Here is a 14,552-nt window from a genome sequence, read left to right on the forward strand (position 1 = left end):
TGTTAAGTTATCAAAGATTTATTATGCCAGCAATACACTGTATAACCTACCTACATTACCTGCCAAAGGTATTTTTGTTAGATTTTAGGCAAGAATAATGAGTTCCCTGCTAAATTATGGTAAGGTTGAGTATGAGAAAATTTAGTCCTTGGGAAAAATGCCATATTCATGTTTTTACATGAAAAATATAAGCTTTTTGTTTTGTTAGTTATGGACATTGATGGCCTGTCTCTGGTAACATGAAATAATTGATTAGAATAATCGTTTATGCAAATTGATGGGGTCTAATGCCAAGTTTAGGCAAATTTCTTGGAATATTGTTAAAATTCAAAAATATCACAAAAGTGGTGTAAAACGGGAGTATATTCTATATTAAGGGTCATCGCAAATGGTAATGGAGGCTTCATTAAAAAATGTTTTAAATTTCTATTTTTTTCGGCAACGAAGTTAAGGGTGAGCGGTTTTTTTTTTTTTGGAAAAGGCTTCATGAGAGGTGAAAAAAAAAATTTTTAAAAGGCTTCAATGCTCACTTGATGAGATAAGTTAACAAGTACACGGTGATTCCTTTTAATTTTTTTAACCTAACCCTATCCCTAAAACCGAAATCCCTAAACCCTAACATTAAAACCCTAACCATGGAATTGTAAAAGTTAATTTACATACAAGAATTGTGTTAATTTCATAAATGGTGATTGCTATTAAACGAAAATAAAATTTGATCAAGTCATCTTTTTTTTAATTTTTTAGTTTTAATATTAATTTAAATAACAATAAATAATGCAACATTGAACTATAAATTGATATAATAATTAACACATGAACTTGAATGATAATAAAACGGGAGGTTTGACAAGAAAAATTCTTAAAATTTGAATATCACCCATCAACACGTCTCTTGCCTTTATTGCGCGGAGTGGTAGAGTAACCATATTTTCAATGTATCCTTTCATGTGATAAATCTCGTCCCAATTATAGTAGTTCAACCTCGAAAGTGGTGTTTGCACTTATTTAGGCGTTTGTTCCTCGTCATCATCAATAGAGGGTTCAACACTTTCATGGTGCTTGCTATTTTTTTAAAGTATCTTGTGCAACAAAATTCATGTCTAACAATAACTGAAGGCTTTCTTTTATTAGTGCATCTTTGTTTTAGTGAATTATTTTCCTTAATCCTTTTTTACAGCTCTAAATTGTATTTACATTTTCTAGCTACATCAATATTCAAGTATAAATGCTAAAATCAAACGAAAGATACCTGATATCACACTATAAAAGAATGACTATAATTTAATTTACCTTTTTTTCTTTAGTTCAAATGAAATCCTTTGGTATTATTCATTTTTGGACTTGAGTACTAATATTTTCATGTCATAATAGGATATGTCATAGATTAATGCTTAGTTCATAATTACCAAAATACGTAATTTATAAGTGGTTAAGCATACATTCGATTTTTTCACCGTCTATATTTGGTTCATATATTGTTTCCACTTAGTTTTCCTAAGGTTTAAATTAATACACATTTTTCTCATATACCATTCCCAACTATTAATCCTATACTGGGCATACAACCTCCTATCTCTATCGTGCAAAGCGCGGTTTATACCTCCTAGTCTAGCAAAAAGTAGGAATGCTTGTGATGCATCTGCCAATTTTGATGTCTTGACTTGGTAGAAAGGGAAAAGATGGAGGTTTCCTATATTGTTAAGAATGGCAAGTGATATACCCTCTGCTCCAAATATAACTATGTCCTCCAATTCTATCTTCTTTGTTGGTAATAAAATAATCGATGATCAGCAAACTTCTATGACTGTTGAAACGATGCAAATGCTATTTTGTGGCAATGATTATAATGTCAACATTATGGTATTTGTGCTATAGTATATCTATTGATTTACTTTTGTGATAGTCTCACCTTCTCCTAAGGCGTACCAAAGGGGTTAGCGAACTGCCTGCCCAACTCTCGCCAGAACTACTAAGACGGTAATACACAAACTAAAACGTTCTGAAATATAGATATTAGTGCTCCTAAACGATTCAACAATCACAAAGCAGAAAAACGCAAATCGAAACTGAAAGTGAATAGTGACTGCCACGTCACAATCCAGTCGGAACCCAATCGAAGACAGATAACGTTATATAACTCTAGAGAATGAACATTTCCAAATCAAATATAATGCATGAACATGATTAAACAGTTTTATATACATATGTTGGTAATTTACAAATCAAAAGAGAAATATTGGGATCAAGGTACATTTGGGGTTTTCCAACTCCTGATGAGCTATACAAAAGAGTATTTATACTAGCTCTATTCATTCTTCAAAATGGTCATTGGTCCAAAAGATGGGTTCCTGTAAGGAAAACAAAGTTAACGGGGTGAGCTTTCGCCCAATGAGGTACTGTCACTCAAGCATTCAAGGATTACCAAAATACAATACTACTTATGTCAAATACATTCATCAAATAAGCAGGAACAACCATCATACATTATTTAGAGAGTAAAAGGATACGGACGGCTCTCAAGAGCCCTCTTCCTCTTTTGCCGTACTTGATCTCACCTCGTTAACTCTCCGTCAACGCTTAAGAGTAACCATTACCGTAGACTCCACTTTACTCCGATTTTCGTCCACCACACATACCCCTTACCGAGTCCGAACACCAATCAGAACAGAAATGGTAATACTCGAGTATACCGGAATCAAGAGTCTCATACCCAAAGATCCCCAAAACAGTCCCTATGGCTTGTCAATTTCCCTCGACCAACCCCTTGCTGGCTCGAGTCAATTGACTACCAGTGAGGTTGACCTCAGAGTTAATAGTAAAAGTCGTTGGATACACGTCCAAACGATACCAAATCAAGTACAAATAAGAGAATTCCAAGTGATACAGTAAACGGGCAAATAAGTCATAGAGTACAAGAGTGGTAAAGTACACTCTCGTCTCATCTAGCATAAACAGTAATCACAAGTAGTCCAATCATAGATTTCAAGTACAATAAAACCACAGAATAACAATCATGTGAGTAGTACACTCACCAAGTCAAACAAAGCAATTTCACAAGTTTTCGCCCGACGTAAGTTTCGGATCACCGGCACGCCCTATAACAATCAAGAAAGCACAATTGAGATTCGGACACGAGTCGAATACCTCTTAAATGAATTATTAAGGCAAAACCAAATATAGTTTGGAATGGAAAATACATAACATTTAGGACTAAAAGTAGAAACAAATTCCAAAACCTTTCATTTCTATCCAACCTCAACCTAAACTCACAAGAATCCAATATCTTAAACATTTGAACAGCATTTTCCCTAAAATTTCAGATTTTCCATCCTACAAACAACCATTTAAATTCATCCAAAACAACCACAAGCACACTAACAATTTATAGGCCATTCAACACACTTCATTAGGGTCACAATACCCCTCAATCCTAGCCAATTAGAAACTCAACAACCAACCATAGAAAAGCCCTAATTAGAAACCCTAAATTTGAAATTTTTCGCACAAGTTGAAATTTTTCGCAAATAACCGCAATTAACGCACAAAGGCTCCATTTAACACAATTTAGAGCTATCAATCCAAGATCAACCATAACCATCATATGAAAACAGAAAAATTTTCAAAAAAATCAAAAATTTAGCTAACTCCACTTTAATCCATGAAATCTTCCATAAAATAACCTATGTAGCCACCATAAATCACTAATTTACCATTATTAGGAACAAAGAGTGAGTTTCCAAGCAAAATACCTTAACTCCTCAAGAAATATAGTAGCTTAGGGGTTTCTCCTCCAAAACAACTCCACCAAAACCTTTAATCTTCCTTAGCAAGTCACTTTTGTGGGCAAATTCAAGATTTAATCGGTTAGATTGCAAGATATAAGCAAGAATTGGAAGCCAAAAGTTGAAACTCACTCTCTTTTCTTTCCGTAAGAGGTTCGGCCAAGAAGGGTAAAAAATGAAGATGATTTGGGTCAAAATTGATCTTTTAGTAAAGGTAAGAAAGTTAGGCAAGTCCAATTTCGAATAAGAAAAGGACACGTGGCACCTTTTATACTTTAAAGTTATCTTCTTGTCTCCCCATGGTTAATCCATTTAGGTAACTTCTAATTATCTCCTAACACCTAGTAATTAACCCCCTTTATGCACAACTTAATCTAATTGGCCGAATTTCTCTTACTTAACGCACTAGCAGGTCTCACGTCCAATATGCACTCCAAATTTCTCATGAACTAACTTATACTAGAAAAATGATTTAAAAACTATATTTACTTATGAAAATATCTATAAATTTAATATAATAAACAAAATATAGAAAACGTGTGCAAAGAAATAAAATAATGCCAAAAAATAAATTTTTTTTCTGGGTTCTCACACTCTCTCTCCTTTAAAGAATTTCGTCCTCGAAATTGCTCACCTGGGTTACTAAACAGCTTAGGGTGTTTCTTTTGCATCTCCTCCTCCACCTCCCAAGTTGCCTCTTCTATTCCATGATTACTCTACAAAACCTTCACTAAGGGAATTTGTTTATTCCTCAGTTCCTTAATCTTTCGATCGAGTAATCGTACAGGTCTCTCTTCGTAGGTGAGGGTTTCATCTATCTTAATCTCCTCCGATTGTACAATGTGGGTTGGATCAGGATAGTAATTTTTAAGCATTAAGACATGGAAGACGTCATGAATTCGGGATAAACTTGGTGACAGCTCGAGTCGGTACGCTACTTCCCAACTCGTTGGAGAATCGTATAAGATCCTACGAATCTTGGTTGAAGTTTCTTTCCTCTACCCACAGTGACACTTCGTAGTGGCGTGATCTTAAGAAAAACACGGTCTCTAATTTCTAACTCCAAATCTTTCCTTCGGTTATCCGCGTAGCTCTTTTGCAGACTTTGAACTGTTTGGAGTCTTTGACGGATCAACCTAATCTTTTCTTGTGCATCCTCCATCCAAAAAATGGTTGTTGGATCTAAAACTTTTCTTTTCCCTACATCATCCCAATAAATGGGCGAACGACACTTTCGTCCGTAGAGAGGTTCATACGGTGCCATTTGAATGGACGAATGGTAACTGTTATTATAGGCGAACTCTACTAAAGTCATATGTTGACCCCAATTACCCCCAAAGTCCAGAATACAAGTCCGTAACATATTTTTGAGGGTTTGAATTGTTCGCTCCGACTATCCATCCGTCTGGGGCTGATAAGTGGTACTAAAGTTGAGTTTGGTCCCCAAGTTCTCCTGAAATTTTTGCCAAAACCTCGATACAAAATGAGAATTTTAGTTTGAAACTATACTCACTGGAACCCCATGTAACCTCACAATTTCCTCCATGTACAATCGAGCCAACTTGTCCATGGAATCCTTCATATTCATATGTAAGAAATGGGTCGATTTGGTTAACCGATCAACGATCATCCAAACGGCATCATGTTCTTTCTGAGTCTTTGGTAATTCAGAGACAAAATCCATCGTAATATTTTCCCACTTCCATTCAGGTATCTCCAGAGGTTGTAACAGTCCAGAGAATTTTTGGTGTTCAGTCTTGACTTGCTGGCAAACCAGACATGTTTGTATCTATTGAGCAATCTCCCTCTTCATCTTATCCCACCAGTACAACCGTCGTAAGTCATGATACATCTTATTATTACCAGGATAGATCGTGTGTTTCAATCGATGGATTTCATCTAGAATCTCCCTTTTCAAATTTTCATCATTAGGCACCACTACCCGATTCCGATACTTCAAAATTCCTTTAAGACTTACACTGAATCAGGCAGTTCTCCTTTTTCCCCCTTATCCCTTCACTTTTGCAACATTGGATCCTCAGTCTGGGCCTCTTTGATTCTGTCTAATATAGTGGATGTCACTCGGATATTTTCAAAAGTTACTTTTTGACGTCCCAATTTAGGGTTCCACTCACTAACTGCTCCTAACATCTCCCATTCCTTGACCATCAACCCCGCTACTTGAGCCTTCCGACTTAGAGCGTCGGCTACTACATTAGCCTTATCCGGGTGGTAGTTGATCGTACAGTCATAATCTTCTAAGAGTTTCATCCACCGGCGTTGCCTCATATTCAACTCTTTTTAGGAAAAGAGGTACTTAAAACTCTTATGGTCTGAATAAATCTCAAAGATAATCCCGTATAAATAGTGTCTTCACTTTTTCAGAGCAAAGACCACTACAGCTAGCTTCAAGTCATGGGTGGGATAGTTTTGTTCATGAATTTTCAATTTCCTAGAGGCAAAACAATCACGTTTTTATTTTGCATTAACACACACCCCAATTTTTCTCTCGAAACATAAGTATAGACAGTCAAACTATCCTTACCATCAGGCAAGGTTAGAATAGGAGTCATGGTTAACTTTCGCTTCAACTCTTGAAAACTTTTCTCACACTTAGCATCCCACAGAAAACGGCCATTTTTATTTGTTAAATCAGTTAAAGGACCGACAAGTTTCGAGAAATCCTGAATGAACCGACGGTAGTAACCTGCCAACCCTAAGAAACTTCAAATTTCAATGGGACTTTCAGGTCTTTTCCAATTAGTTACTACCTCTACCTTCGTAGGATCCATAGTGATACCCTCTTTCGAAATCACATGTCCCAAGAAAAAAATTTTCTCCACCCAAAATTCACATTTACTAAATTTAACATATAGTTGGTGATCTCTTAAGATTTATAAAACTAATTTTAAATGCTGCTCATGTTCCTCACGAATTTTTGAATAGACCAAAATGTCATCAATAAATACTACAATAAATGGTCCAGGTAGGGTTTGAAAACCCGATGCATCAAATTCATAAAGGCGGCAGGGACATTGGTCAACTCAAAAGGCATGACCGCAAATTCAAAATGCTCATATTTAGAATTAAAGGCAGTTTTGGGTACATTTTCCTTCTTAATTAGCAACTGATAATACCCCTGTCGGAGACCTAACTTTGAAAAAACCACTGCACCTTACAACTGGTCAAACAACTCATCGATATGGGGTAGTGGGTATTTATTCTTAATGGTCATATTGTTTAATCCCCGATAGTCGATACACAATCTCAAAATTCCATCTTTCTTCTTAACAAATAGCATAGGTGCCCCCCAAGAAGATCAACTCTCACGAATAAACCCACGCTTCAACAGGTCTTGCAACTGTAACTTCAATTCCTTGAATTCGGCAGGTGCCATTCGATAGGGGGTCTTAGAGATAGGTGATCTCCCCGGTAATAAGTCAATTTTAAACTCTATCTCTCTCTCCGAAAGTAAAGTTACTAATTTATCAGAAAATACATCCGGATATTCACTCACTATCGATACATCTTTTACCTTCAACTTATCAGTGAGGGTGTTTATAAGAAAAGTTAGGAACCCTTGTACCCCTTTATTCAGTAGTTTCCTAACCCGAATACCCGAAATTAATGCAAATGAGGCTAAATTACCCCTTACATCTAGTCTTAAAGTCGCCTTTCCCGATATACGAAATTTCACTACTTTCTTCTTACAGTCAAGTTGTGCATCGTATTTAGCTAATCAGTCCATACCCAATATAACGTCGTACCCTTTAATAGTTAGGTTTATAAAATTTTCCAAAAGTTTCCTCTCTCCTACCCAAATTTCACAATTAGCATACATTATACCAGTAATCAAACATTGATCCCCCATAGGAATACTAACTTCCAAGTCATAAGGCAAGCTATCAGGTTTTATATCACTTCCGCACAAAAAATCGGGATTAACAAAGGAATGGGTAGAACCAGGGTCAATCAAAATCCTTGCTAGACAATGGAAGACATGAATCGTACCTTCTACGACCCCAGATGAATCAGGGACTTGATGTTGCTCAAGGGAGTATACCCGAATTGGTACCTTCGGCTTGTCCCTTCCACCTTGGACTGCCCCGAGTTGGTCTTCGATGATTGGGTAGTCACTCTTGCCTCCCGAGGTAACACCGGGCAGTTGGCTATTTGATGCTCTATACTCCCACAGCATAAACATTTTCTTTCCTTCCTCCAACAGTTGTCCTCGATGTGGTTTAGTTTCCAACAAAATCCACAAGGTCCACGAGAAATCGAGGCCGAACTTCCTTGTGAGGCATTTCTCTGTAGCCCCCGTCCATTTTGATCACCTCTAGGCGGAGTCTCTCGTGCCATTTCCGGTAGCCTTCCTCCTCTGGTTCCCCTTCCAAATTTGAGAGGGGTACTTTTATCCCATTGAGTCGAACTACTCGCAGAAAATTTTCATTTTTTCACCTGAAAATTCCTAACTTAAAACCTTGCAATTTCAACTAGCAAAGTTTTCTCCACGATTTCACTAAGGTATTGATTTGGACTACCACCAGATCCTTTTGAATTTTCACATTTAGCCCCTGAATAAAAGTGTCGAACTCTCATTTGCTCTGTCAGAATGAGTTCAGGGGTGAATGTGGATAATCGAGTAAATTGGCTCTTGTACTCAACCACCATTTGAGTCCCCTGACGAAGCTAATGAACTCGTCCTCCTTCTTTTCCTGGACTAGAGGTGGAAAGTATTTCGCGTTGAAATCCCTCATGAAGGTTACCCAAATTCTTGGTATTTGCTCCCGGTCGCACTTCATCCGTATCACGTTCCACTAAGAATGGGCGGCCCCTTCCAACTGGAAGACAGCGAAAGTAACCTGTCTTTCCTCTGAATAGTGTAGGGCGGCAAAAATGTCTATCATTTTCTCCAACCACCTTTCGGCCACGTTTGGATCTGGCCCTCCCAGAAATTTTGGTGGAGAGAACTTTTGAAATCTCTCGAGGGCCCGATCTTCACCCTCTACTGGATTGCCAGGGTTCCCAGGTTGCTGGACAGGATGTTGGTCCTGGTGTTGCACTATGTGGGCTAACAAGTCAGTCATTTGTTACATAGTAGCAGCTATTTGGACATTAAGATCAATCCTAGGTTCAGGGTTTGGTTCAGACGTGGTTTCCCTAATACCCCCTTCAGTTGTGGGTTGCCTAATACCGCGCCCACGGTCTCGTCCACTACAAGTGCCCTCCCTTGATTTAAGTCAATCTAAAGTCGAGACACAAATATAATATTAAAGGGGCATATAAACATAGTCATGTAAGCATGAACAAATAATCAAGAGTAAACACCACATAAGGCATGTATACACATATAACATTTATACATAGAACACATAACTATTTCAAACAGTCATACAAGAGCGGTCAAGCAAGTATATACAAAAGTAATTCCATGAAACTAAAAGAGGATCTTCCAAAATACAATATACAACTTAGGTCCCAAAAGTGTAAAACAACTAACCAAAAACTTTTTCTAGGTATCCCTCACACGGGATCAAAACATGGCCCAAAAAATTCTAACCTAGTTCTCAACTGAGTCAACCGACTCCTCCTCAGAGCTAAAGCTAGGGGCGCCTCCCTCGCCTGGAGCTCCGTCACCCAAAACTCCCCCCGGCACATTAGTGCCAATCACACCCTAGATTAATGCCTCACACTCGTTTATAATACCTCCGGACCGGTCCCTAACCTCCCGGACCACCCTAGTGAAACGGCCGTTGACTACATGTAACTGCTCTCTAAGACCGTTCGTCCGCTCTTGCTCCATGGCTATGTCCCCCTGGAGCTCCCGAACTCGATCCGCCTACATCCTCATAATACTCCTCATACGTTGCAGCTCAGTGTGATATCTGGCGACGGCACATTTGAGTCTCCTCCTCTCATCTAACACGGCCACGACTATATGGTCAGCGTAGAAGTAATGCTGGCAACGATCACAACGCCTAATCCGACTGGCCGTGCTCCAGGGTCGAATCAGTCCTCCGGATCTCTCCTCGTAATCGACGACGCGAAAACGCCTCCGAGGTGGCCCACCTCCGCTCCCACTAGTTCCGTCCATGACCTATAAGGATAGCCACAGTTTACAACTTAGACAGAGTAATCATACTTAAACACACCCAACACAATGCCCAAATGTTCTAAGATTCAGGTTTCGGGTTCGCCCAACTTATTTCTAACCTAGACCCTGATACCACCTTTGACAGTCCCATCTTCCTCTAAAGCGTACCAAAGGGGTTATCGAACTGCCTGTCCAACTCTCGCCAAGACTACTAAGACGGTAATACACAAATTAAAACGTTATGAAATATAGATATTAGTGCTCCTAAACGATTCAACAATCACAAAGCAGAAAAATGCAAATCGAAACTGAAAGTGAATAGTGACTGTCACGTCACAATCCAGTCGGAACCCAATCGAAGACAGATAACGTTATATAACTCTAGAGAATGAACATTTGTAAACCAAATATAATGCATGAACATGATTAAATAGTTTTATATACATACGTTGGTAATTTACAAATCAAAAGAAAAATATTGGGATCAAGGTACATTTGAGGTTTTCTAACTCCTGATGAGCTATACAAAAGAGTATTTATACTAGCTCTATTCATTCTTCAAAATGGTCATTGGTCCAAAAGATGGGTTCCTGTAAGGAAAATAAAGTTAACGGGGTGAGTTTTCGTCCAATAAAGTACCGTCACTCAAGCATTCAAGGATCACCAAAATACAATGCTACTTATGTCAAATACATTCATCAAATAAGCAGGAACAACCATCATACATCATTTAGAGAGTAAAAGGATACGGACGGCTCTCAAGAACCCTCTTGCTCTTTTGTCGTACTTGAGCTCACCCCGTTAACTTTGTTTTTCTTACAGGAACCCATCTTTTGGACCAATGACCATTTTGAAGAATGAATAGAACTAGTATAAATACTTTTTTGTATAGCTCATCGGGAGTTGGAAAATCCCAAATGTACCTTGATCCCAATATTTACCTTTTGATTTGTAAATTACCAACGTATGTATATAAAACTGTTTAATCATGTCCATGCATTATATTTGGTTTGGAAATATTCATTCTTTAGAGTTATATAACGTTATCTGTCTTCGATTGGGTTCCGACTAGATTGTGACGTGGCAGTCACTATTCACTTTCAGTTTCGATTTGCGTTTTTCTGCTTTGTGATTGTTGAATCGTTTAGGAGCACTAATATCTATATTTCAGAACGTTTTAGTTTGTGTATTACCGTCTTAGTAGTTGTGGCAAGAGTTGGGCAAGCAGTTCGCTAACCCCTTTGGTACGCCTTAGGGGAAGGTGGGACTATCACAACTTTGATGAGTGAGTGCATGCGCCGTTTTTTCTATTTGAGATTTGGTGTGCCTTTTTATTTTCTTTTACTCAGAAAATAGTATTTAAAGTTGAGATTTTGTGGTTATTTTTCAGGGCATATTTAGAAAAATGTTTATTATTGTAATATTTTTAATCAATGCATATGTGCGGGGAAAAAGTGATTTGAGAATGTTATTTGAATTTTGGAGTTTTGTTTTTTATGGAATATTGGTTAAAGTTGGGATTGCATAGTTATTTTTTTGGGTGGGATGATTTTAGAAAAATATTTATTATTGTAATATTTTTAATCAATGTGCTTGTGTGAGGAAAAATGATTTTTTAAATTTTTTGATGAAAAAATAATTCGAGAATGTGTTTGAATTTTTTTCAGAAAAAACATCCAAACACATTCTCAAATCATTTTTTTCAATTTGAAAAAACGTTTGAAATGTGCTAGCAAGGTTAGTATAACTAAAAATTTCCAAAAATTTGGTCAAAAAATTCAGTATATGGTTGTGACAAGACATTTTGTTAATTCTGATTGGATATATTGCAAATACATGTGTTGACTTTTGTAATATTCCATCTCCTCATATAGAGATAATTATTCCTGATACTATAAATAAATGTTTTATAGATTGGGTTATTGAGAATAAAATTTCTATATATAACTGTAGATAATACTTTTTACAATGATATTTGTATTAAGAGGTTCAGAGAGAATTTTTCCCCAAGGAAAAGATTAAATATTGGTATAAAAATTTTGCATGTAAGATTTTGTGCACATACACTTAATCTTTTAGTGTAAGATGATCTTAATCAACTTGGTGATGTGATTGATATTATTAGAGATGAAATCAATTACTTGAACAATTCAGAATCTCACCTCGTTCAATTTGCCAAAATTGCAAAACAACTGCAATTGCCCTGTAAAGAATTGATTCTAGTTTGTCCAACTAGGTGGAAATAGCACATATCTTATGTTGGTTTTGGCATTAGAGTTTAGGCATGTTTTTTTAGAATGCAAGGACATTGACCCCGGGTTTCACCATATTCCAAATGAATATTAGTGATTAAAAGTGGAAAAAGTATACAAATTTTTGGGTATCTTTCATGAAATCACTAATATGATTTTTGGATCCAACTATTCAACTTCTAATATTTTTCTTGTGGAGTTTTATAGAATTCAAAAGCTTTTAAATGAAAAAACTCTTGATATTTCTGATCATATCAAGTCTATGGTTTCAAATATGACAGCAAAATTTGACAAATGTTGAGGAGAAAGTAATGTACTACTATCATTAAGTACCATTCTTGATCCGAAATATAAAATGATTCTCGTTCATCATGTTTTTTCAATTATTTACAGTGAGGATGAACCTCTTAGGTTTATTGTTGAGATTAAAGAGTTTTCTTTACGAACTTTACAATGAATATGTTAATGTTTATATCTCATCTCATGCTAAAAAACCAACAACGCATCCAGTAAAATGGAAACATAAGGGAATTTATAGTTATTCCACTTAAAAGAATGTTAAGAAACTTGGAGTTAATATTTTTACTAGTAAGGAAAAATTTTAGATGCATGTTAGTGAAATTGATAAGGCTCTACTGAAAAATCAGATTTAGATGTTAATATAGTAAAAAGTAGGTATGCTTGTGATACATCTACCAATTTTGATGTTTTGGCTTCGTGGAAAGGGGAAAGGTAGAGGTTTCCCATATTGTCAAAGTTGGCAAGTAATATACTTTCCATTCTGGTTATAACTGTAACCTCCAATTCTATCTTCAGTGCTGGTAGTAAAGTAATGGGTAAACAACAAAAAAGTCCCCTGTGGTATAGTTATCATACAAAAAAACTCTCTCTAGTTTCATATCATACGCGTCGATACCCCATGATTTGAATTATTGTGAAAATTCGACGAAAATCGTCAAATGTACCGCGTTTGACTTAAACGCACTGGAAATGGGCGTGCTTCTTGCGGAAAAGAGATTTCTACCACAAACTTTCAGCTGATATGCCTTCTTTACCCTTCAGTGACTTTAATAAAAAAAGGGAGACATCAAAATTGAAGGCTCGGCCTTCATTGACTTGAATACTTTCAGCTGATATGCTCGGCTTCAGCCAAAATTGAACAATTTCCATACATCGAGAGTAATCAATCAAGCAGAGGTTGCAAACCAGCAAAGGAATTGCTGGAAAGTGGAGAATCGGTGTCTTCCTCAAGCTCTCGAATAACCAGCGGCGGAAACGGAGCTAGAGGTCTGCGATACCAGTACAAGATATGTAATTGTGGAAGGAAGACGAAGCTAAAGATTGTTGAGTCGGAAAAGCCATCGAAAGGAATGTTGTATTTTGTGTGTGAAAAAGATGAATGTCGGTTCTTTTCATGGTGTAGTCCAATCTACAGAGACGAGCCAGATCGAGATGCACATGTCCCCATAGTGAGCCAGCATGTTCAAGAAAATTCGTATTTGGGTGGTGTGCTCTCAAAACTGGAAAATTTGGACAATGAAATGAAGAACTTGAAATTGTTAGTTGGAGGTTGTGTTATGGTATCTATTTTTTTCTATTTTATTGTTGTTGATGTCTACCAGATAAGATAATGGTAGGCTGTTGTTGATGATGTAGTTCTTCATCTATCGAATTGCTAGTTGGTAGGCTGTTGTTGATGTATGGCGTTTTGTTGCAGGAAAAAGGAACGAAATTGGTAATCTGTATTTTGGAGTTTTGTTCTGGCAATCTGCATTTTGAAAACCCCCAAAAATGAACGAAATAAGCAATTTGGAGTTTTGTTTGGTAATCTGCATTTGAGCAAGTGTTTTGAAAATGAATGGAATTGCAGCAAGTACTAGTTGGAGTTTTGCGTTATGGTATCTTTCCCTGTGGTGTTTTGTTTGATGTTTACCAACCGAATAATGGTCAGTATTGGACAGCAAGTTATATAGATGACAAAAAAAGAAGACAAAAATAAATGTAGTCTATTTCCAGAAGAGATATACTGTGAGAACCCGTAAATTTCTCATTTTCTAGGGTTTATTCTCTTTACTGGCATGTTTTCTGCATTTTCTTTATTAGAAAAATTTTTTCGATAATTTTTATGACTAAAAATAGGTTTTAGATGATTTTTCTAGTATCGATTAATTTTTGAGAAATTAAGAGCGTACACCGGACGTGGGACCCGCTAGTGCGAAAAGTTCAGAAAAATTCGGCCAACTAGGTTAAGTTTTGGATACTGGGTTTAAAGTATCGGGTGTTAAGAGATAAGTAGAGATTACCAAGTGGATTGGTGTGAGAGGAAACAAAGTGATATGCATGCATTAAATAGGGTGACAAGTGTCACAATATGATTAAACCTTACATTTTGACTACTATTCACTTTTTTACCAATTGACC

Source organism: Coffea arabica, chromosome 3e (assembly GCF_036785885.1).
Source record: "Coffea arabica cultivar ET-39 chromosome 3e, Coffea Arabica ET-39 HiFi, whole genome shotgun sequence".
Lineage (NCBI taxonomy): Eukaryota > Viridiplantae > Streptophyta > Magnoliopsida > Gentianales > Rubiaceae > Coffea > Coffea arabica.